Raw genomic sequence first — 24,673 nt, forward strand, 5'->3', positions numbered from 1 at the left:
AGTGCAGTGGTGCAACTGCAAACCCTTCCGATCACTCACTCGTGAACAAAAACCACACAGTGTTTTTTAGTTTTAAAGTTTTATTTCCAAATCAGAAATAAAAAAACAATTTCTTTATTTTTAATAGCGCAGTATTCCCAGCGAGCAGTGGTGATAGATGACGTTAAAGTTTAAACACCCTTCCCTAGTATATACTTCAACTTAACACATCTAATTATTAATAGTAACTGTGTGGGACTCAGGAGCCCTCACCATGTTGGTACTTCAAGTCCTCCTGGTGGTGATGAGGAGTGGGTGGTTCTGTCTGTAATTAGAAAAATGTTGCACGTTAAAAGGGAAGCATTCATCAGTTGCGCCAAAAAGTGTTGCATGTTATGGCTAAACATATAAGTTCATGAGAATGTGGTAATACTAAACATATAAGTTAACACTCTCCCCAAAACCGTGACGTTTTTTCAGTCCCAATAATTAAAAATTGTTTATGTATTATCATTTTTTCTTCCATTACGAGACGAAATAGGGGGTGGTGTATGGCATCTAAAAATATGACATGTTTTTTCTAGGCGTCATCACAACATCGGATGCAGCACGTCCCAGCACCAGTGCCGGGGCCAGCAGCGCGGAGGGGTCCACTCCAGGGGCGGATGCAGCGGCGCCACAAGTGCCACCAGGAGGAACTGCTGCGGGGGATGGCTCAGCAGCGGCGGATGGTGGTAAGTTATTATACTCCTTACTTATTGACAGGCTCGCAAAGGGGTGTATGATGCACTGTACAGTTGACAGTACACTAGTAGAAGTACACTGTACTATATGAACAGTTACTAATTTAGAACTACATTTTTGCCAATCACGGAGGAGATAGTCACCCTTGACTTAGCCATAGCATTAGTGACGGTAGTTCTCGGTAGTTCTCGAGTAAGCAATGGCCCCCTCTATTTGACTTCAACTCAGCTGTGAAACTTTTATCGTGAAGGCAAGTCAGATGTGATGAACTAAAAGGGAAAGAAGGGTGTAAGGAAGGACGAGCGAGTCGTAACATTTATGACTGTAAAGAATGATACATGTTTTTGAATGCATGCAGAGGTGGCTGATAGGAAGGAATCAGATGCATGGCTGATTGAAGCAAGAATGGTTGGCCTCTCAGGCTCTCCGAGATTTACACTTGCTTAGGATCTCTAGCCGTATAAAATTTAAAGCCCTGTGCTATCTTTTTAAAATCAAACAGGGCACAGCCCCAAAATACTTGCAGAATCTTGTTCAACCTTACCAGCCTAATCGCACATTAAGATCTTCCGCAAATTGCGACTTTGTTGTTCCAAGATTCAAACTTGCAAGGATGGGGGGTCGAGCCTTTTTCCATCTAGGTCCCAAATATTGGAACGTGCTTCCAACTACCCTGAAATCGGAAACCAACCTATTTTGTTTTCGGAAAAAAATGAAAACTATGCTTTTTCAATAAATATATAAGTTGCTGCTTCTGTTCCATGGTACTGTTGTGTTGTACTTTTCTTCTTCAGTCTTTCCCTTGCGCCGGGAAACCCACTTCGGGTAGCTGTTGCGCACTATAAATTCAATTAAATAAAAATTGGAGGAGAAAGAAAAGATGACTGCCTGTGTGGGTGAATCAGAAAATGCATGTGTGGTGTGCATTGCAATATTTCATTTGGGTGAAACTCAAATGCAAGTCAAGACGGTGGTTTACCAAATAAAATGAGAAGGGTGTTAGTTGGTTGTTGAGGAAAAGTAAAATTGGTACAGTTGAGACATTAAGAATGATAGACGTTTACTTTGGAAGCCTGGATGGTATCTTCTTCCTCATAGATAGCAGAGGTGTATGTAGAGCAGGCACTCAGTGGATGAAGAGTGTTACTTTGTTTGAAAAGCATGTCTGTGCCAGAGTAGCAAAGCAGAGGAAATACAAATACTAGAAGTTGTGATTGTTCAGAAATTCTCCCTTGACTAAAGTAACAGTACAGTAGTTTACTTTGCAAGCACAGCATATATTGTGTATGTATTGTATAGTTGACAATTATATCAAGTTAAGTCCGTACCTCTGGCAATAATGGGTACCACACTCACTCCCTATGTTAATAATTTTCTTTCAGCTGTGTCAATCATGGGTGGACTATCGCTGTTGTTCACTCAATCTATCACAACAAAGCACCTAAAGTCATCCATCATATAAGCAAAGATCATGTGATTGGCTGGATACATGATCAGAAATGTATAATCTTCATTTTCATTTTGTAGTACTGAAGGTCTGGGGGGGCAGTGTGAAATATAAATTACATCGAGCAGTAGCCCTTGATGTAACCAAGTATGGCCAGTACCACCCCTATAGAAAAGTAAGAGCTTCCCTATCCCCACCTGCATGTACTGCTTAAAGTAATGCGAGTCTGCGTCATCATGGCTTGTGTCTTTTTTTTTGGGGTACAAGCTGACTGAGCTGGCATTATGCCGGCTACCACAAGTTTACGTTCAAGTAATTTCTTTCGCAAAACTGGAGAAAAAAAGAAGAAGACTGGTGTACTCTCTGACTCTCTGACTATGTAGTGAGTCCATAGTGCTGCTAGTAGAATTCCTGAAACTCGCACTAATGTTACAGGCCTAGAAAGACGGCTGAAAGATACATGCCAAAATGTTATACTGTGCTTGCAAATTGCTAGTGTTACTGTGAGACAACTTTCTGTTGAATTTTTTTGTGTTATTTTTAAAGAGTATTGTTTACAGTATTTTTCTTTCTTTCTTCATTTTCTTTCTTCATATAGATGCTCCACAAAAGCTCACCCGAAAGGAGATGGCTGTCCGGGCCAGGGCCGGGAAACTGGAGGCCATTTGTGCAAAATATTGCCGGCTGTGGGCTCGGGAACAGGAGGAGGAGGCGGCAACAGCTGCATCCTCCTCCAGTGCCCCCGGGTCCACCAGCCAGCAGCATCCAGTACGGCAACGTGGTCCGACAGCCTCCCGCCGCCACCGCTCAGCAGCCGCTCAGCTGCAACAGCACTAGCAGCTGCCCCCCCCCCTGAGCCTGGATGGCACGCCTGTGCCGGCTACGCTGCCGAGTGGACTACCTTGAGCGCAGGGTGGAGAAGCAGCAGAACCAGCTCCGGGACCTCCGCAAAGAACTGCGGGACCACCAGTCCGCAGGACACCGCCGGAAGTGAATGTGTTCCTTGCCCCTTTTTTAAAGACTGTTGGGGGGGTGGGAATTGGGAGTTGGGGATTCTGAGGGACTTTTTGCGGGACATTGAAATGGACAATTGTTGGGGTTAGGTAGGGGGGTGGTTTGGGTCTTTGGATTAGTTTATTTTTGTTTGGGTAAATATATATTTATTTATTTTACATACTTCAACATAGTGTACCGAGTCCTAGCCCATTATTCTACCTCCCCAAAATGCTTATCTTACCTCTGATTCATGTTTGAGAATAGAGCTAGGCACAGCGCGGGCTGCATGGTAAATGGCGATTAAGGTTGCCCATGAAATCCATCCAGGACGCAAATTCCATTGTTGTGGTGGTAGTAGGAGTGGTACTGGTGGTAGTAGGAGTGGTACCACACCAGCAGTAGCAGCATATGAAAAACAAAGGGAAAAAAAGAGACATTGAGTGGCCTGAGAGGAGTATTAGAAGGAACAGTATATTTGTAGCCTAAGCAATGCTGAAGATAAGTATGGGGAAAAAAATGTGCATGGATGTATATGGCTACAACAAGAACAATGACACAGCAGCATAACAAGCCTTGACATGTAGGAGGATGATGTTGACGATGGATCGATGGTGGGCATGAAATTCAGAATTGATTTGAAATTAGTAAAATACTCATTGGTGTTTTTTTAAGCAGAATTACAATATCCTAGTATTCACCTAGCTGCCTTAAATTTGACTTGTGGAAGTTGCTTGCACCTTATCCTCCTCAGCAAGTATGTGGAAATATTGCTGTCATTTAGTCACACCTCAATGAAAACCACAAAGCCCGGGGGAAGAAGGTTAGACTTTGCAAATTGGATGGGACCGGGGTTTTTTGGGAAAGTTTTGTGGAGAGAGGAACAAAAAACACAGCATGGACAAACAACAAATGAAGAAAAACAAATCTTTGGATACAAATATATCCATAAATCTTTTAAGGGACATAAAGGAAGTGCATGCATGAAGTTGTTTGCTAAATGGATGGTTCGGTTACTGGAAAGTAGGACTAACTACAACTTACTAAGTAGTACTAAACTATTAGACAGTACAGGGCTGCTGTATTTACGCAATTTCACTCAGAGAATGACTTAGTAGTACATTACATTAGTTTTAAAAATAGCAAAGAAAGTTATGACATAGCTGTAGGGATGAATTTGAAGCAGAGAGTCGCACTCATAGAAGTTCACAACAATAAGTTATTTAAAAGATAAAGAGAAGTGAAGAGGAAAGGATACTGTAACTGTATGTTGTTGTTGTCCTGTTCAATTTGGGAAGTTGCATGCATCCAGCCATTCCTCTTATTCGCTGTACTCCTCCATTCCATCTGACGCTCCGTCGATTAATCTTGGTGACCAGACACACTGTCCACTGCCTGCCTGGCGGATGCGGATTTGCAGATTGATGTTGTTCCCATGGCACAAGGTAAAAGCCGGCCTGCAATTGTAGATGGAAAAACAGGAAGGGATATTAAAACAGCACTGAGAAAAAATATAAGGTATGATGTGTAGTGCAAAAAAAACACTTTCAGAGGCGACAGTATTACATACAGGCATCATTTCTAAAGTGCGATCTCTGAGTCTCCTTTTTAAGGATAGTCATTGCACACAGCATGCCAGGGCCATGCAGACGGTCAAGGCAGGCACCACTGAGTGAACCACCCTGATGATGTAGCATACCTCTTTGACACAGACAGACAAAGCATATCTAATTTTATGCAGCAAGTCACATAGCCACAATTTTATATGAACTGCTGTCTGGTCTCTGGCATTCACTACACTGGCTCGACCAGTCCCATACCACAACTAGACAGACATGTAGGTCTGCTGTGGTTGTTGTTGACTTATTTACCTGTTGTTTGCCACTCACGAAACGGCCACATTTCTTCCGTAAACTGACAATGATGATGATCCATCCATCCCAGTGAGTGACTGTGTAAATAATAAAGATAATATGTAACTTTAATCATCAAGACTCATCATCATTATGGTATGTTATTGGCAAACTCAATGTTGTCTACATACTGAGTCCAAGGACAAGGTAACAGAGTACACTAGAGTTACATTTATTGTGTAAAAGATTAAATAATATTAACAGAACACATAGATAGGATTCACTTCATGCACAACAAACAAACAACAATTGCTTTCATCAGAGCCAGACAGCCTGTGTTGGCCACCACTGCATGCCATCTCATCATCCATTACCTGTTCCACTTGTCATCATCTTATTCTTAAGTGAAGGGCCACAGGGCAGCCTCTCGTGCCAATTTCAGAAGGTGCAGTCGGCATAGTGAGTCATTCCAGTCCCACTTCTTTTGAGGGGACTCGTGTACTAACTGAAGCAACAGTTTCTAGATTCTGCGTAATCCGGCCATCTGCCTTGAGGGAAATGGATAGGGGGAGTCTGGAGGAGGAGGATAGAGGAGCATGACGGAGTTGTGAACTTCAGGAATGCAGACAGCGGCACCTTCAATATGGAAAATAAGATGAAGACAGTGCTGCTGATGGATTTGTTGTGATTAAAGTTTTGTTGTGCTAAAAGTTACAAATTAAAGACAGACACACAGAAATAAAAGTCAAAAAGGATGGAAGAAAACAAAAAGTATGTTTTTCATGCCTCGTTGTCAGGATAGTACAGCTTGTCCTCAAACTCTGTGAATTGAACATGGAGTAGGTCAGCTAAGAGAGAAGAGCTTCCGTCACCTAAGTCGGTGTCCTCTTCTTCCTGCGTGGATTCACGTATTATGTAATCTGGTGGTATGAAGTGCTGATTCATCTTGATCATTGTTAACCTCTCCACATTGTTGGGCGAGAGGCGGGACCTTTTTGAAGTGACAATGGCACCAACAGCACTGAAAACTCGTTCCACGCTTGCGAGTGGGCAAGACAAACAATTTATAGCCAGCCTGCTGAGCTGTGGCCAGTGAGGCCTTTTCCCATACCAATACACCAATGGGTCACGATCAATGTAGACCTCTGTTGGGTCATCCAGCTAGGCCTGCACCATCCACTCAAGGGCCTCCTTGGGTGGTGCTCCACTTTGGTACCATATGTTTCCTTTGCATCAACACTGGAGCGAGCAAACCCTTGCCGAGTTATCCAATCCGCTTACGACAATATTATGGCTGGGCCTGGTGCAGGTGATGATGACGAGGATACTGTTGCTGCTGTGGATAACGGCTGTGAGGGAAAGTGACTGCCTTCAGCCACAGAAGTGGACCTTGACACCGGATGGCCTGCTGCTTCAGTAGTACTTGTGGAGTTTCCTTCAATTTCCTGCTGCTCTTTTTCGAACCGAGTGGCTGACACAGCTAGCCAATGTTTGTACTTTGAAACATCTTCTTCATCAAAGGGAATGAATACTTTGCTGGTCAGTGCCTTTTTGTACCGTGGATCCAGAATAGTGGCACAAATGTAATGTTGTTCTGAATGTATTTTTTTAAGCCTTTCATTGACAAGTAGGCATGTTAATAAGCTCTCCGCCAACCGATATGCGTCTTGTTTGTGAACATCAGCTCGGTACGTTGAAGACACCACCTTCAGTTGTTGCTCTAGCATGAACAACAATGGGAAAGCTTTGCCCAAACTACAGTGCTCGGGCTGACTTCACGTTTGAAGATCTCAAAAGGACGAAGCATGTCTGCCAGGCTTTTAACTAGGTCCCATTCCTCCGGCTCTAGCCTCATGTCTTTCATAGCAGCAGACTGTATGTTAATGCTATTGACATACTCATTGATTACCAAGTACTGCTCAAACAGACGTACAAGCATGTAGAAGGTTGAGTTCCAACGTGTTGCCACCTCCTGGATGAGTCATTTGACTGGCACTCCACGGCCACGTTGAATGATCCTCATCTCCTTCCGGGCCTTAAAAGAATTGCTGAAATGTGTGCAGATTCTTCGGCAGGTGGTCAGTGACTTGCTGACTGTGTTTTCTCTTTTCAAGAAATCTTGAACAATAATGTTAATGCAGTGCGCCAAACATGGCACTCTACAGTAGCCACCATCATGCATGGCCTTAACTATATTACTGCCATTATCCGTGGAAACATAACCAATCATGCGACTTCTTGGCAACAGCCGTTTAGAGACCTTACTCTTAAACTCATCCAAAATGTTTAATGCAGTATGAGATTTCTCCATGGCAAACATAGCTACTGTTGCATGTTTCCGACTCGCTTTAAAAATTGTGGCATGGTCAACACCTGTAGACATCTTTTCTCTAATCCCTGCAGAAGAGACCCAGTGTGCAGTGATGCACATGTAATCCACGGCTTGGCAACTGGTCCACACGTCTGTTCTCAGGTGAATAGTTTGAACAGCACTCTTCATTCTGCAAGATGACCCAATCACTTCCATCACATCTTCATGTAGTGCAGGATCTGCAACTCTGGCAAAATAGGACCGGCTAGGAACCTTCCATTTAGGGCAGACTGTTTCCACACATTCTAGAAAAACTACCCCTTCCGCGAAAGAAAAAGGGAGAAGGTCCAGCGCTAGCATTTTAGTCAGCTTTGCTACAGACGTGCCGTTGGGTGGTTGCGTTCAAATGGCGTCTCCGACCAAAACATGCTGTTAATGGTGGTCTGGACTGTTTTCATATGTGATGATGATGATCCAGACTTTTTCAACCCAGTTAGGCTCATTGATGTACTTTTTCGCATTGCTGTCTCTCCCAGACTCTTAGTGTGCCTCATACATGTTGCTGGGGTAGAGGGTGTGGGCGCTACCACTGCAGTGCTGCTGCCAGGGGTACTGGTTGTACCTGAAAAAATGTCTATCGCTTCTTCACTTCCCCCCTGCATGATCAGCACCTCTTCATCATCAGATGCAAGATGAATGGATACATTTGGATTTGTACTTTAGGCTTCCCGGATCTTCCTTATGTGCGCCTCCCAAATGATAGTGTGGAGTTTTTGGAGATGACCTCTCTGGTCTCCGGTACCATAGTTGGTACCAAGCTTACCCAGACTAACTACTTGTTTACAAATCGAACAAATGACCATGTTTTCTGCCTTTTTGCTAACACTAAAGACGTCCCAAACTGGGGACTGGAGATGTCTGCTGGTGGTGGAGGTGCTACTTTCAATGCCAGATGAAGTGGAGAATGGTCGTGGCTGAATTTGACTCTGATGTGCACTCACAGCACCACTACTTGAGGTAATGGAGGTCGAGCTGGATGGAGGTCCCTGCCGGCCCTTCTGACGAGAAAATATGAAAGCTGTAGGTCATGTTGGTGTGGTGGTTAACTGCATTGGGGGTGGTACCAGTGCCACGCCACCCACATCACGCTCAGTAGCAATTCGGGATAGGGTCAAAATGTCTGTCTGCTGCATGCCCGCTGGGCCTGGAGTGACGACTGTGATGACTAGGTCATCGTCAGACTGTTCATCAGCAGCAGAATACACCACTTCTTGTTCGTCGTCATCACCCATAAGCGGAAGCCTTGCGGGAACCTTCCTTTTAGGTTTAGCTACCTTTGTCGGCTCATGGCGTGCCTCATTCTCAGACTGCATTTGTGGGTTCCAATCAACATCAAGATCATCAGAAGGAAGGGGGCTTGAAGAAGAACTTGTAGTAGCCCTCCTTGACCTTTTTCTTGATGGGGATCTGAAAGACAATGGATCATCATCAGGAGGAGTGGCTTCCTCGGATGATACCTCCGCTTGAATCTCGATTTCCTGATGTGCCCCTACTTCTGGAGGAACAAGCATTGTGGGCATGTGTGCCGCTCCATGTGCCTCTAGTTGCGCCTCTCCATGCGCTTCTCCATGCGCCTCTCCATGATGCGCCTCTCCTCGCCCCTCTTCTTGATCCTCTCCTTGCGCCTCTCCTTGTGCCTCTCCTTGCGCCTCTCCGTGCACCTCTACTTGCGCCTCTCCTTGCACTTCTCCTTGCGCCTCTCCTTGCGCATGTACTTGCGCTTGTACTAGTTGCACCTGTGGTTGTCGTTGCAGCTGTGGTTGTTGAACACTCATTAGATAAACAAAGAGGGAAGTACCGTCATTGGGAAGTCAGAAGAGATTCCTAATGTGGTAGTGAGCTACCAAAAGGAGAAAATGTATCCTTTTGTTAAAAACCCCTCACTCACCAACCTAGTGGTGACATGCTTCATCATCGGGGTCCACCCTGGTGGCCTAGCGTCACCAGGGTGTGCTACAACACCTGAATTACAGTGGAGCAGGTTGTGCGTGTAAGTGCAGAAAAGTGTGTTATAAATTGTCCTGGTTTAACTTAGTGGGAGAATACATTTTATTTACAAGTAACTGGACAATATTAAAAATGTGAGGCGAGATACTGTGAGGGTATATTAAGGCCAAAAGTATCTCTTATGTGTATACTGGTGTACATGTTTCAACCGAAGGTGGGATATACCAGGTTTTCATCAGGACCGCTGTAACAGGGAACTGGACGGTATGTGCCCCCTAAAAAGCACACCCAATCCTAGTTCACTGTGACCAAGTTAACAAAAATCGCTAAATGGTGTGAAGACTCTAACCGCGTTGGGTGAGCCAGTAAAAAAACCTGTTGGAGGAAAAGGGAAGACATACATAAATAAGACGTGAACTCATTTTACATGCCTTTTACGTTGTGCAGTGTCGTGTCTTTTGTATCTTCGTGCTCACTGCCACTCGTACTAGGAAAATATGGTGAGTGTCATGGTGAAATTATCACGATGTGACTGGACCCATGGTGGGCTTGTTATCGAACTAAAACACACATACTTATCAATTGGTGCGTGCTTAGTGGGGGCATAATAGTTATCCGTTGTTATATTTATACAGTCTTACGTACTGGTCGTATCTCTAAGGTGACTTGGTATCACATTCTCGTCTTTCCATATATTGTGGTCGCGAGAAAAGGGGGTTAAAAGTGCATAGATTATCTATTATAGTACACTCAACATACAGGGACTCACTGACACAAAACATGAAGGACAAACACACATCGGTTGCGACTTCAGGGCTTACTCTGATTCCAGTGTCTAGTTCATTGGAGGGCGGGAGGGGGAATCTCCACTGGTATAACGTATTTTGTGGAAAATACGGAGTTCAATTGTTTATCGGGAATTCAATTCTGACCCATATGCGCCGCGTGATGTGGTGGGTGAATCAATTGCGTGGTGGTCATAGATCCTGTGGAGTGAAAGGTTTCTACTTACAGTTATCTCGTGGTTAGACTGCCAAATACCTATATGTGCCCTCCGCCACCCTGCTACGGAGCCGCCGTGTCTCCGGGTCGTCTAAGTAGCCAGTCGGCTTCCGGGTGGGGCGGGGACGATCACATGTTGGTTACTAGGGTAACCGTTGTGTTTCTTGCACTGCAGAAGCCGAGTACGGCCAAAATTGTTTGAAAAGCGGAAAGCGTATCGCTCGTATCATTGTTAATAGTCAATCATATCTTGCAAGTTAACAAGGATCAATTCTCCATGTCCAGGATTGCGTTGATCAGTCTAGGATGGCGCTGATCTGAGTTGGCTTGCTGCATCATATAATAGAAACGTGGTTCATTAAGATTTCGGATCGTTCATTTGAGGACAGTTGCCCACGGGATATTGTCATTAAGACCTATTTTATGTTTCGAAAGTCTATAGATCCATCAAGCCTCACACAAATCCGGGGGCTCCCGCCAGTTACAGGACACTCAAAATGTGGTGACTGCAATATATGCCACCTCACAGAAAACACCAAAACCCTCAACTTGGAGGAAGGCAAAATCTGGGAGCAGAGGACACACACTAACTGCAACAGCACCAACGTGGTGTACATGATTAAGTGTATATACGGAAAACCCTACATAGGAATGACAACGCGCAAGGTTGTTGTTGTTGCAATAAACCACTTGCGATGAGAAAACATCACTGGTCGATGGTGATTGAACAATTGAAGTGGCTGCCTCTGCAGCACTCATGGCCTTGGACCTAACGTGGCGTGGTGGCACTGAGCCCAATGAAGCGGAGGAGCTGCTCCCAGCTTGGTCTCCCGGCGGACCCCGCTGCTGCAGGCGTAGTTTTTTTCTCCCCAAAAAGTGTCTGTAGGCACACCAGTCTCCTTGGTAAGTGGCGCCACTTGCTTCTTCTGCTCCTTCTTACTGGCAGTGGCACTGGCAACTTTCTTGGTGGAGGAGCTATGGCCACCTTTCTTTGGGCCCATCTTCTTCAGATGTCAGAACAGCAGGCCGCAGTTGCACGAGTTGCATAGTTGTCTGTGGCCACACGTGCCGTCATGTGATGTTGTGCTGCACACACCGCAGCAGGACTTCTTCCTGGCACTGATGATGAACGATGACTAATGTGTGGTTCTCTTGTGCACCTAAAAGCAAAGAAAGCCAGAGGAACATCAGTTAAATAAATGTTGCATATGTCGTGCTTCAATTAATATTTGCAACTAGGCATTTATTTTTACAACACACACAAAAACGGAAAGACCCAAAATAAAAATTGCAATTCTAATAAAAAATGAATGCTTACATTAATAGAAGAGACACCCCACAGAAGGACTGAGCACACTGCCTGTCTTCAAAAGGCCCCTTGAGCCTTGAACCCCACCCACATGGCCAGGCCTCAAAATGGCCCCCACCCACATGGCCAGGCCGCAACAACCCACCAAAAAGTCGAAAAACACACAAAAATCACCACAATCCAATGCCATCCATGCCCTCAATGATGTTTAAATTCAAGACACCCCACAGAAAGACTTGGTCCATGCACCACTGAGTACCCCTGGGCATAATGGATGAAAGCAAGGCAAACTGGGTGCAGGCCTGAGCACACTGCCTGTCTTCAAAAAGCCCCCTTGAGCCTTGACCCCCGCCCACATGGCCAGGCCCTGCCTGTACCAGGCCTGAAAATGCCCCCCACCCACATGCCCAGGCCCCAACAACCCACCAAAAAGTCGAAAAACACACAAAAATCACCACAATCCAATGCCATCCATGCCCCCAATGATGTTTAAATTCAAGATACCCCACAGAAAGACTTGGCCCATGCACCACTGAGTACCCCTGGGCATAATGGATGAAAGCAAGGCAAACTGGGTGCAGGCCTGAGCAAACTGCCTGGCTTCAGAATGGCCCCTTGAGCCTTGACCCCCACCACATGGCCAGGCCCTGCCTGTACCAGGCCTCAAAATGGCCCCCACCCACAAGGCCAGGCCCCAACAACCCACCAAAAAGTCAAAAAACACACAAAAATCACCACAATCCAATGCCATCAATGCCCTCAATGATGTTTAAATTCAAGACACCCCACAGAAAGACTTGGTCCATGCACCACTGAGTACCCCTGTGCATAATGGGTAAAAGCAAGGCAGACAGGGTGCAGGCCTATGGCACAAAGCACAGTGCCGGGCTTCAAAATGTCCCCTTGACCACCGCCCACATGGCCAGGCCCTGCCTGTACCAGGCCTGAAAATGCCCCCCACCCACATGCCCAGGCCCCAACAACCCACCAAAAAGTCAAAAAACACACAAAAATCACCACAATCCAATGCCATCCATGATCCCAATGATGTTTAAATTCAAGACAACCCACAGAAAGACTTGGTCCATGCACCACTGAGCACCCCTGGGCATAATGGATGAAAGCAAGGCAAACTGGTTGCAGGCCTTAGCACACTGCCTGTATTCAAAATGGCCCCTTGAGCCTTGACCCCCCCACATGGCCAGGCCCTGCCTGGACCAGGCCTCAAAATGGCCCACACCCACATGGCCAGGCCCCAACAACACCCCAAAAAGTAAAAAACACACAGAAATCACCACAATCCAATGCCATCCATGCCCTCAATGATGTTTAAATTCAAGACACCCCACAGAAAGACTTTGTCCATGCACCACTGAGTACCCCTGGGCATAATAGATGAAAGCAAGGCAAACTGGGTGCAGGCCTGAGCACACTGCCTGTCTTCAAAATGCCCCCTTGAGCCTTGAACCCCACCCACATGGCCTGGCCCTGCCTATACCAGGCCTCAAAATGGCCCCCACCCACATGGCCAGGCCCAACAACCCACCAAAAAGTCGAAAAACACACAAAAATCACCACAATCCAATGCCATCCATGCCCCCAATGATGTTTAAATTCAAGATACCCCACAGAAAGACTTGGCCCATGCACCACTGAGTACCCCTGGGCATAATAGATGAAAGCAAGGCAAACTGGGTGCAGGTCTGAGCACACTGCCTGGCTTCAGAATGGCCCCTTGAGCCTTGACCCCCACCACATGGCCAGGCCCTGCCTGTACCAGGCCTCAAAATGGCCCCCACCCACATGGTCAGGCCGCAACAACCCACCAAAAAGTCGAAAAACACACAAAAATCACCACAATCCAATGCCATCCATGCCCTCAATGATGTTTAAACTCAAGACACCCCACAGAAAGACTTGGTCCATGCACCACTGAGTACCCCTGGGCATAATGGATGAAAGCAAGGCAAACTGGGTGCAGGCCTGAGCACACTGCCTGTCTTCAAAAAGCCCCCTTGAGCCTTGACCCCCGCCCACATGGCTAGGCCCTGCCTGTACCAGGCCTGAAAATGCCCCCCACCCACATGCCCAGGCCCCAACAACCCACCAAAAAGTCGAAAAACACACAAAAATCACCACAATCCAATGCCATCCATGCCCCCAATGATGTTTAAATTCAAGATACCCTACAGAAAGACTTGGCCCATGCACCACTGAGTACCCCTGGGCATAATGGATGAAAGCAAGGCAAACTGGGTGCAGGCCTGAGCACACTGCCTGGCTTCAGAATGGCCCCTTGAGCCTTGACCCCCACCACATGGCCAGGCCCTGCCTGTACCAGGCCTCAAAATGGCCCCCTCCCACAAGGCCAGGCCCCAACAACCCACCAAAAAGTCAAAAAACACACAAAAATCACCACAATCCAATTCCATCAATGCCCTCAATGATGTTTAAATTCAAGACACCCCACAGAAAGACTTGGTCCATGCACCACTGAGTACCCCTGTGCATAATGGGTAAAAGCAAGGCAGACAGGGTGCAGGCCTATGGCACAAAGCACAGTGCCGGGCTTCAAAATGTCCCCTTGACCCCGCCCATATGGCCAGGCCCTGCCTGTACCAGGCCTGAAAATGCCCCCCACCCACATGCCCAGGCTCCAACAACCCACCAAAAAGTTGAAAAACACACAAAAATCACCACAATCCAATGCCATCCATGATCCCAATGATGTTTAAATTCAAGACACCCCACAGAAAGACTTGGTCCATGCACCACTGAGCACCCCTGGGCATAATGGATGAAAGCAAGGCAAACTGGTTGTAGGCCTTAGCACTCTGCCTGTCTTCAAAATGGCCCCTTGAGCCTTGACCCCCCCCACATGGCCAGGCCCTGCCTGGACCAGGCCTCAAAATGGCCCACACCCACATGGCCAGGCCCCAACAACACCCCAAAAAGTAAAAAACACACAGAAATCACCACAATCCAATGCCATCCATGCCCTCAATGATGTTTAAATTCAAGACACCCCACAGAAAGACTTGGTCCATGCACCACTGAGTACCCCTGGGCATAATGGATGAAAGCAAGGCAAACTGGGTGCAGGCCTGAGCACACTGCCTGTCTTCAAAATGCCCCCTTGAGCCTTGAACCCCACCCACATGGCCTGGCCCTGCCTATACCAGGCCTCAAAATGGCCCCCACCCACATGGCCAGGCCCAACAACCCACCAAAAAGTCGAAAAACACACAAAAATCACCACAATCCAATGCCATCCATGCCCCCAATGATGTTTAAATTCAAGATACCCCACAGAAAGACTTGGCCCATGCACCACTGAGTACCCCTGGGCATAATGGATGAAAGCAAGGCAAACTGGGTGCAGGCCTGAGCACACTGCCTGGCTTCAGAATGGCCCCTTGAGCCTTGACCCCCACCACATGGCCAGGCCCTGCCTGTACCAGGCCTCAAAATGGCCCCCACCCACATGGTCAGGCCGCAACAACCCACCAAAAAGTCGAAAAACACACAAAAATCACCACAATCCAATGCCATCCATGCCCTCAATGATGTTTAAACTCAAGACACCCCACAGAAAGACTTGGTCCATGCACCACTGAGTACCCCTGGGCATAATGGATGAAAGCAAGGCAAACTGGGTGCAGGCCTGAGCACACTGCCTGGCTTCAGAATGGCCCCTTGAGCCTTGACCCCCACCACATGGCCAGGCCCTGCCTGTACCAGGCCTCAAAATGGCCCCCTCCCACAAGGCCAGGCCCCAACAACCCACCAAAAAGTCAAAAAACACACAAAAATCACCACAATCCAATTCCATCAATGCCCTCAATGATGTTTAAATTCAAGACACCCCACAGAAAGACTTGGTCCATGCACCACTGAGTACCCCTGTGCATAATGGATGAAAGCAAGGCAGACAGGGTGCAGGCCTATGGCACAAAGCACAGTGCCGGGCTTCAAAATGTCCCCTTGACCCCCGCCCATATGGCCAGGCCCTGCCTGTACCAGGCCTGAAAATGCCCCCCACCCACATGCCCAGGCTCCAACAACCCACCAAAAAGTCGAAAAACACACAAAAATCACCACAATCCAATGCCATCCATGATCCCAATGATGTTTAAATTCAAGACACCCCACAGAAAGACTTGGTCCATGCACCACTGAGCACCCCTGGGCATAATGGATGAAAGCAAGGCAAACTGGTTGCAGGCCTTAGCACGCTGCCTGTCTTCAAAATGGCCCCTTGAGCCTTGACCCCCCCCACATGGCCAGGCCCTGCCTGGACCAGGCCTCAAAATGGCCCACACCCACATGGCCAGGCCCCAACAACACCCCAAAAAGTAAAAAACACACAAAAATCACCACAATCCAATGCCATCCATGCCCTCAATGATGTTTAAATTCAAGACACCCCACAGAAAGACTTGGTCGATGCACCACTCAGTACCCCTGGGACTACTGGCTAGTGTGGCTTTACAAGCACCCCAATTTTTTTGTTGAAAATTCCACATTTAACAGTGAGCTAAAATTCCACGACATAAATGAGATTTAAGTTCAACCAAACTCACAGAAACAGTTGTATCATGCACCCATGACTAGCCCTGGGCCTACTGGATACTGTGCTACCCACAATATATTTTTTTTAAAGTTGTGAAAACGTTTTAAAATTGTAATTGCAGCAACTGCAATGCCCCAAACAAACAACACCAACCAGTGATCCAAACTCCAAAGTTCAAAAAGTCCCCAAATACAAATATCCAGCAGCAGCTACAAAAAGTAATCCTTCCAGCTCCATATCCAAATGAAAAGTGACCAGGACATGGACAAAGAAAACTGAACATTTACCTGAACCTCCAGTTTTTAAATCATGTTACTAGTATGAAACAATAAACGAAAGTTAATACGTTTATCTTGGCAATCAATTTTGCCTGTTTACTCTTTAATTATTTTTTGGATTCAAATTTAGTCACAAAAAGAACACATAATCTACTAAACAGAACATCACATTATTACAAAAACATCAACAATACATTTAAACTCAACATTAATGTGTCACAAATACAATTATGTAAATACAAAACACAACAATGTGATAACAATTAATCTGTCAAAAAACAGTTGATATATATATAATCAATTTCCGTGTGGTTGTAAACAAATTAAACAACTCAAAGCACTCCTAAACTCAGAGGATAAGTAATTTCGATACTCTAATTATTCGAGGATTTAACTGCCACTTATATCTTAGCCGACGCGTTTCGAGTCCTGGTTTTATGAATTGCCGGACTCTCATCAGAGCTGGATAAATCCTTTCTTAAAAAAACGACTGTTTATGACTAAAAATAAAACAAAAAGGGTTTATTTAGAACGCTTCCCAAATATCTCTTAAATGCTCTTTTTATTGTTAGCTACAAGCCTGCCCACATACCTGTGTGGTGCCAAAATTGGTTTGTGGGCTTCGAATTATGTTTCATGCAGTGACTGCCACTCTGCAACAAAATATCGAATGCTGAGTAATATTGTATGCAAACCGTATTTTGCATTGCATTTGAATATCGTATGAATGAAAACTATCTTATTACTGTTATTTTGTCGAAGCCACTTATGTCCAATATTATTCAGATTCGACAAGAGCCGCTCTGCAACAAAATACCGATTTTCTTAATAATGCTGTGTATATATGTCTTTTTACATTGCATTTATCGAAAGTCAGAAAGGAAGGCACCTTGTTAATGAACGTGGTTGTGTAATCCACTTGTGTTCACAAATGTTCTGGTCAAGGCGCTAGGGTCTTTAAATCTGAAAAAAGCGGGCAATGGCAATTTAGCCGTATAACCATATATTATCAAAGGAACTGTTATACACACACTCACTAAAAGGCTACTTACTCGTGAGTTGATCAAGAATCAAAAAGGGATCATATGTTTTGCCATTCCGAACTTGTTTTGTTTTCAATCTGCGCGGGACAAAAAGCGGGAGTTTATTTTAAAATAGAGAAAAGGACCGAAGGATCTCCGCCTTTTCAGAAAGCAGTATTGAACTGCACTATATCAAATTCAAAAAGAGGCTCGCCTTTTGAGGAGCTTTGTGATTATTTAAAGTTCTCTCTCGTTTCGCGTACTAGGACAAACAACCCGGAGCGACTTCCAGATAAGTTGCCGGGTCATGTAACCACATGACCACAAATGGAACCAATCGCGTGAAGGAGCCTGCCTATGTTATAAAACAGTGCATTATGGGAATTGTATTTCTGATCGGAAATTGGGCAAACAAGTTATTCGGTTGACCTGAGTTCTGGATTCAATATAATTAATATTCGCATAAAGGATCAGCGCACAAAAGTTGAAAGATTAGTGTCCTTTTGTAAATAAAAAACGACCCAGTGAAGTACTGTAGTGTAGTTCCTATTATCCCAATAGGCTCTGCGCATTGGAATAATATCTTCAATAGTATAGACCTAGGGCAGAGGTTAACTAGGTCTTCTACCGACGATATTAGACTTAAAGTTTTGTGTTTGTGCCAGCTAGCTCAGAGTTCACTAGAAACTTTCTCGAATAGGCAAGGAGGATTTTAACCTCCCTGGATAGACAAGAAGGGATTTAGTTTCTGACAACCATAGAACATGACAACTTTGCTCTCCCCTAATCAAGAGTGTATCTCTAGAGTCGTGTGAAAACAATAGACAACTTATTTTACTCAGTCAGTTCAGTGCATTCTTAGTTTCACCAGATTGTAGAGAAAGGAAGAGACGGGCGTGTTCAATAAAAGATGTTATTTATTGATCAGTCTCTTTTCTCATACAAGAGAAATGAATCGCTATTATTGCAATACTTGTAGTTAAGTAAAGTGCATACAGCAAAGACAGAATTATAAAATAATACTGTAAAAGCATTGATATGGTTTCTGAGCCATATGATACTTTAAAATGGATAAAATAGATACATACATATATACATTTGACTAATCGTACTCAACTGGTGCTTCTAACCACGCCTACCCCAGTGTACCTGACCTAAGCCTAATACGTGGGCGGGAGTAGATAAGTAGCAGTTTAAGTTAAGTTTGTTTTGCCAAGGGACTGACTCGAGAATTCTCTGCAAGGGGTTATTCAGTTCTGTACCTGAGATCTAGAATGATGGAGGGCTGGTATCTCTTATCCCGGGTCTTGATATTCCAGCTGCCTGCGAGGGCTGCTTGGAAGCGCCGGAGCTGGATTTCTCAGCAGGAGAAAGGCAGCGTCTCGTTCTCAATGCGTCAGGAAGGCGGGGCAGCGTCTGTGGGCTTCGCTCTCTGCTGGGCTCCTCAGCACGTCTCGCTGCTCCGATCTCGTCACCACCGCATGTGTTTGCTTAAGGCAATGTCGGTAATATTTATACCTGAAAGGTGCCGAGATTGACGTAAGGATGGACATATATACGTCAATAGGTTTGTCATATGAACGGGCTCGTTCGCACATTCTTTGGCTGAAGTTCTCGATGAAATCAAAACAATGGTTATGGGAATTTCCCAGGTCGCTGTAGGTTTGATTTGTTTTGAGAACTCCGTATGCCTTATCAGGGGCTGGAGGAATATCGCTTGTCTAATTAGATGGCATGCGTTATGACCTAATCAGATAACGCTCTTCTGTGCCGTGGTGTGGCTTAATCAGATAACGGTTTTTGCACCGTTGGATGGCTGCTAGTTAATTATTAACCAGACCAGGGTCAGGAATAGGGGAATCGATACAGTACCTATAGGAATACATCACACCCACTCCACGTAGACTATGTCCATATTTACAAATCTAGGCATAGTGAAACCAGTAGCGTTTGTGTATACCGTACCACCCCAAAATACATTCATATGTATCCTGAAATATTGGAACTACGAAATATACGAAACACAATCACATGTACTATCACATGTACTATATGCACAAGCAGTCTAATAATGCTAAACACATAACGCATATTTTTTAAAAATCAGCATGAATAAATGCGAAAACTACACATGAAATGGCTCTTAATACAGAAAAAAAGTGCGAGACCATTTCATCACAATCATAAAGTTATGTATAATAGTGCTAGAGGATAGCGAATGTCTCGTGACTACCTAAAATAGAAATTTAGTTCTCTAAGAATAATGTCTACTTTAAGCAGAAGATAAGTGTCCCAAAAAATCGTAAATATTTTGGAATTGGGGAAAAAGGTTCTTGCAGTCTGAAAAAATGATGAGATTTTTTTTTTTTCCATATCGCTTTTTTAAAAGTTGAAGGCCAAATTCAGCATGTAGGGAACTCCGAGTGCTAGTCTGCTCAAAGTTATTCCTGCTGTTCTGGTGAAAACATCATATCATTTAGACTGTTGAAAAAACTGTCAACAGCTTCTTGCGTAAGTTCCACTAATTCGGAAAAGGTTGTTACCATGCATTCATGAGCCTGAGCTTGATTGCCTCCATTGATGTTTTGATCAGCATAGCTGACTGAAGGTCGTACCTGATCGATGCTGCTTTCATCTTGTACTTCACTACCCCTCAATCGTAGTGGTGAAGTCTCCACGAATGCCGTCATCAGGATTGGTAGCCGCTGGGGACAGCACAATGCATGAGCCGTTACTGGACCCAACAAGGTATCTGCGTCCATTGGCACATCCGATTGGAGTGCCAGACAGGTGTCCAACACGCATTCTTCGCCGCATAGCAAGCACCTTAATACAGGCATAACACAACTTTGCCACATTGGTCTAAATGAAAGAGACCAAGTCATGTTCAGGTCTCTAAGCCGGGATAGTCCAAGGATTTTAGTTACCCGGTCCCGGTAGCCAATGGCTAGGATCATTTCTTCTCTTGTCGCAGGTGTTTTGTCTGTGACATGGTTTGCCATAGCGAAATAACAGGATCAAAAATAGAATACCCGCTACTAGTCCCAAAAGGAGTGGAAGTCCGCCAAAAATGGAATGGACAAAGTCTGGAAAAATACCCAGGATGGCTTTGAATGGAGTTAAAGCACCCGAAAACACTGCTTTAAATACACTGGAGACACCAGTGGTATCAGAAATATTTAAGATTTTGTTCAGTATTTCTGCGAAATGTATGGGGGAATTAGTTGATAATAATGAATGAATCTCTTCTGTTGTCCTTGCAACTTGGAGATCATACCAAGTTGCAAGGACAACTTGGTGAGCCTGGTCGGCGTCTGTAGGAGCACAGTCTTCATTCTGCTTAAAGTATCTATTCGAATAGAAGCAATTTTCAAATCGGGCAATAACCTTGCCTCCCTGTCTGGAGAATCGTTCGGGAACAAAACTCGTTCACAGCACATGACCTTCCTAGTCACGGTTATGAGATAAGGTTTTCCGGGCAGCAAACTACAACATCTGCGATCTACTATTAGAATGTAACTCCCGTTCGAGAGTCTCCTAAAGAATGGTTCTATTCGTGTTGCAGGTGTGCCTAGCTGATAACATGAAAGGTTATTTGAAGTCCCTTCACAGGCTCCATGCAAGTTAATACCCTGACACAGAAGTGTACCACTTAGTGATCTTGCACAATTATTGCCACTGAGAAACACTTTCTGGCCTTTATTACTGACACATTCGTGTGTATAGGGCAAGTTCCATATTGACTTAATGTATCCTTTACCCAACCTTTCATACTGGCCTGCCTGTATATATTTTTGACAGAATTGAAACTGGAAAGTAGTTATCGGAATATTTATTATTCCATGTATTATCCATTCAATGACAGGTTGTTCTGACATTGTCAATGGTAATCTCTCAAGTTTTTCAATGCTCAGAATTGTATAGTCAGCACCCTTCTGCGCCACACTGATTTGTTTATCAGTAAGGTTAAAGATATCAAATAATGACGTTGTGTTGATTAAACGCCTAGGCACATAGCCAGAACGCAGATTTTGTAACGTCCAGCCAAGCTGTACAATAGAACGCAATTGGGACTGACCGTGTTGTAACATCAGTAAGTCTTGCGATATTATATCGATTGCTGAAGACACAATGCTGTCCAGAGAATATATTCTGGAGGACAGAGTCATTAACCCATTGTCCACCACAGAAAGTGATTTTTCCAAATTAATACGGTCAATTTCCCGTATTTTTTCTGCTGTCTCAATTTGAGTTACTTTCCAAACTTCGTTAGAAGCTGCATATATAGAGGCCGCTATGAAACGTTTTTGACGCTGTTTGCGTGGTCCCAATATGAAATCACGCAAGTCAGCACCTTCTGTAAGTAAAGTTAGGTGTTGCTTAATTTCAGCCAGTGTGGACGTTTGTAGCCATTGAAGGCAGAGCTTGCCCACGCTGTAGGTGGTTACTATCCCTGGATGTTGTCTTTGGGAATATCTAGGGTCTGGCCTAGTCAATGTGAACCCCTGTATTTTGTTCAGGAATCTGTCTTGACAGTTATTTGTATCTGTGGGCCAGATCAACCATTTTTTCCATTCAGGATGTGTTCTGTTTTGGTTTAATATATGGTTTAAGTCTATCTCATCATCTATAGAGCTATTACTGTTCACTGTTGGCTTTGGAATAGACGGTTTGTTCAAATCTTTGATTTTTGCTAAGCCAAGACAGGTAGTTTGTTGAATAGTGTCATTCAAGAGTATAATTTGTTCTGGGATCATGCAGGCTCTAAACAATGATTCTATACCTTGTACTTGCCAATCTTTTGTACCCCAAACAGTTTTTGCTTCAATATTATTGTTCCAGAAATCAAACCCAAATGTATTCATTTGTTCAAAGAATGAATCGGAATATATCAATTTTGTGTTTGTAAGCATGGTCTTCATACCTGTCTTATTCGTCAATTTGAAATAAAATGTTTCTGGATTACTTGTGTTAAACCCTGAAAAGTATGAATATTTATTATAAAATGTTTTTGAGCTGTCTTTTGGAGGAGTAGCACAATGTTCCCATTGTTTATAATTTAAAACATTTCTAGGTTGAGCAGATTTATGTAGATAATGGTTACCATAGTGGTTATAGCAGAACATCTGATCATAATTAGACGAACCCTGTAAATAATCATGTTCTGTAAATTTAGCAGACATCACAAGATCAGACATCATATCATTAATACTTTCAAAGTCCCAATCATCAGCAAATGAGCTCGGTTTTACAAAGTCACTCAATGAGATCTTGAATTGGTGTGGATACTTCAGGATTTCAACCGGACCATAGATTTCATAATCAGTTTTGTCCCATGCTACACCGCCTGGTATAGGATTGGCTGTGAAGTTCACTGAAGAAAGTTCTCTTTTCTCGATGTGTGAAGATGTGTGTGGTTTAAGTACCAAGTTGATTTTCTGGCTTGCTGTGTCCATTTTAGCATATTTTCCTTCAATGAAATGTCCCAAGCATAGTACCATGATGAGCCAAAGAATGGGGATAAATGCACCGAAGGCCACCCAAAATTCAATCCATGGAGAAATCAGCTGTTGAAAAAGTTCCTTAGCTTTGTCTTTAAAAGTTTTTGTTGATGGCTGTTTCTTTGCTTCACTCAGGTCTTCAGATGAATCATCGAAGTTGATGAAGTAGCCGGATGATGTTCTGTCAATTGTTCCAATTGTTTTTGGATTTTGCTTTGTTTCATTAGCAAAGTCTGCAGTTACATCATCATAGGTTGTTGTTTCTTGATGAAAAGTTTTAATTTGGGTATTAAGAGGTTCAAGTTCCATTGCTTTGTTGCATAGTCCTTGTTGATTCACTGTTGATTTTCCAAAGGTGATCAGTCTTCCAGTTTGAGCCTCTGTATTCGTAGCAAACATTGGTGTTCTGCTACTTCTTGGGAGTCCACTTGGCCTACTGTTTGTTATCGGCCACATGATTGTGGTTTAACCAGGTTGATGGATACAACTCGGTTCTCCGTTTTTACCAGCAAGGGGCGGTAGTACTACTGATCTTGTCCCGTTGATAGACAAGACAGGAACTGCTTTTCTGTAAGAAGGCCCAAATTCCTTCTTTACCGCGATCTTCTCTCTGACTAGATCCCCGATTTTTGGAATCCAGACAGGCCTTGCTGGGACAGGTGGTTTCTCTTCAGTGGTTGTTGGCTGTTGTTTCAACTTTATGTTGCTCAGGTCTTTTCTTGTTTCATTTAAGTCCTGTAAAATAGCCAAACGATCTTTGATATCAAAGCTTTTTTCTTTAACCACTGAAGTCTGACTATCAAGATCTTGGATCATCATTCTAGTCCCGAACAATAGTTCGTACGGACTGAACCCTTTCAGAGAATTCCTTGGCAGGTTATTTAGACTACGTTGGACACTTATTAAATGTTTGACCCACCCAGCACCCGAACCTAATACCTTTGCTGTTATAGATTGCTTTATGTCACAGTTTTTTCTTTCTACGATTCCGTTTCCCTCGGGATGAAATGGACAAGAGTACCGCAATGCAATGCCCATGCTGGTCATGGCCTCCTTATAAGCCCGGGAGCTAAAAGCAGGACCCTGGTCAGAATGTAGCATGCCAATTGCGTATGTGCCGATAAAGACTCGCAAATCTTTTATAACAGTTCTGGCGTCAGCCGAGCGCTGGGGCCACATCCATATGAATCTCGTGCATGAATCCACTGCGACCAAGATATATTTATAGTTACCATCCCTTTGTAAGGGACCACAGTGGTCCAGGTAAACACAGGCTAATGGTTTATCTGAGATTAGAAGGGGCGTCTGTGCTGGTCGTTTCACTGTTGATACTTTCATTCTTTGACATGTTTCACATTCTAGAACATAGTTCCTTGTTTGTCTTCTCATTTGTGGCCACCAGTATCTCTGTTTTAATAATGATACTGTGGCTGAAACGCCAGCATGTACAGAAGCAAGCCCTTCGTGTGCCGCTATGATGAGTCCTAACCTATGTTCCATGTTTGGAATTGCCCTATCCCCCACTCCAGGGATTCGAGCAAAAGGAACATTATTTGCATCAGTTATGTATGAGTACTTTACTGGAAAGCCTTTCGGGAGTGTTTCTATCGCATCTTTTACTGTAGCGTTGACAGCCTGTAATATTTCGCTGTCT

Source organism: Lissotriton helveticus, chromosome 11 (assembly GCF_964261635.1).
Source record: "Lissotriton helveticus chromosome 11, aLisHel1.1, whole genome shotgun sequence".
Classification (NCBI taxonomy): domain Eukaryota; kingdom Metazoa; phylum Chordata; class Amphibia; order Caudata; family Salamandridae; genus Lissotriton; species Lissotriton helveticus.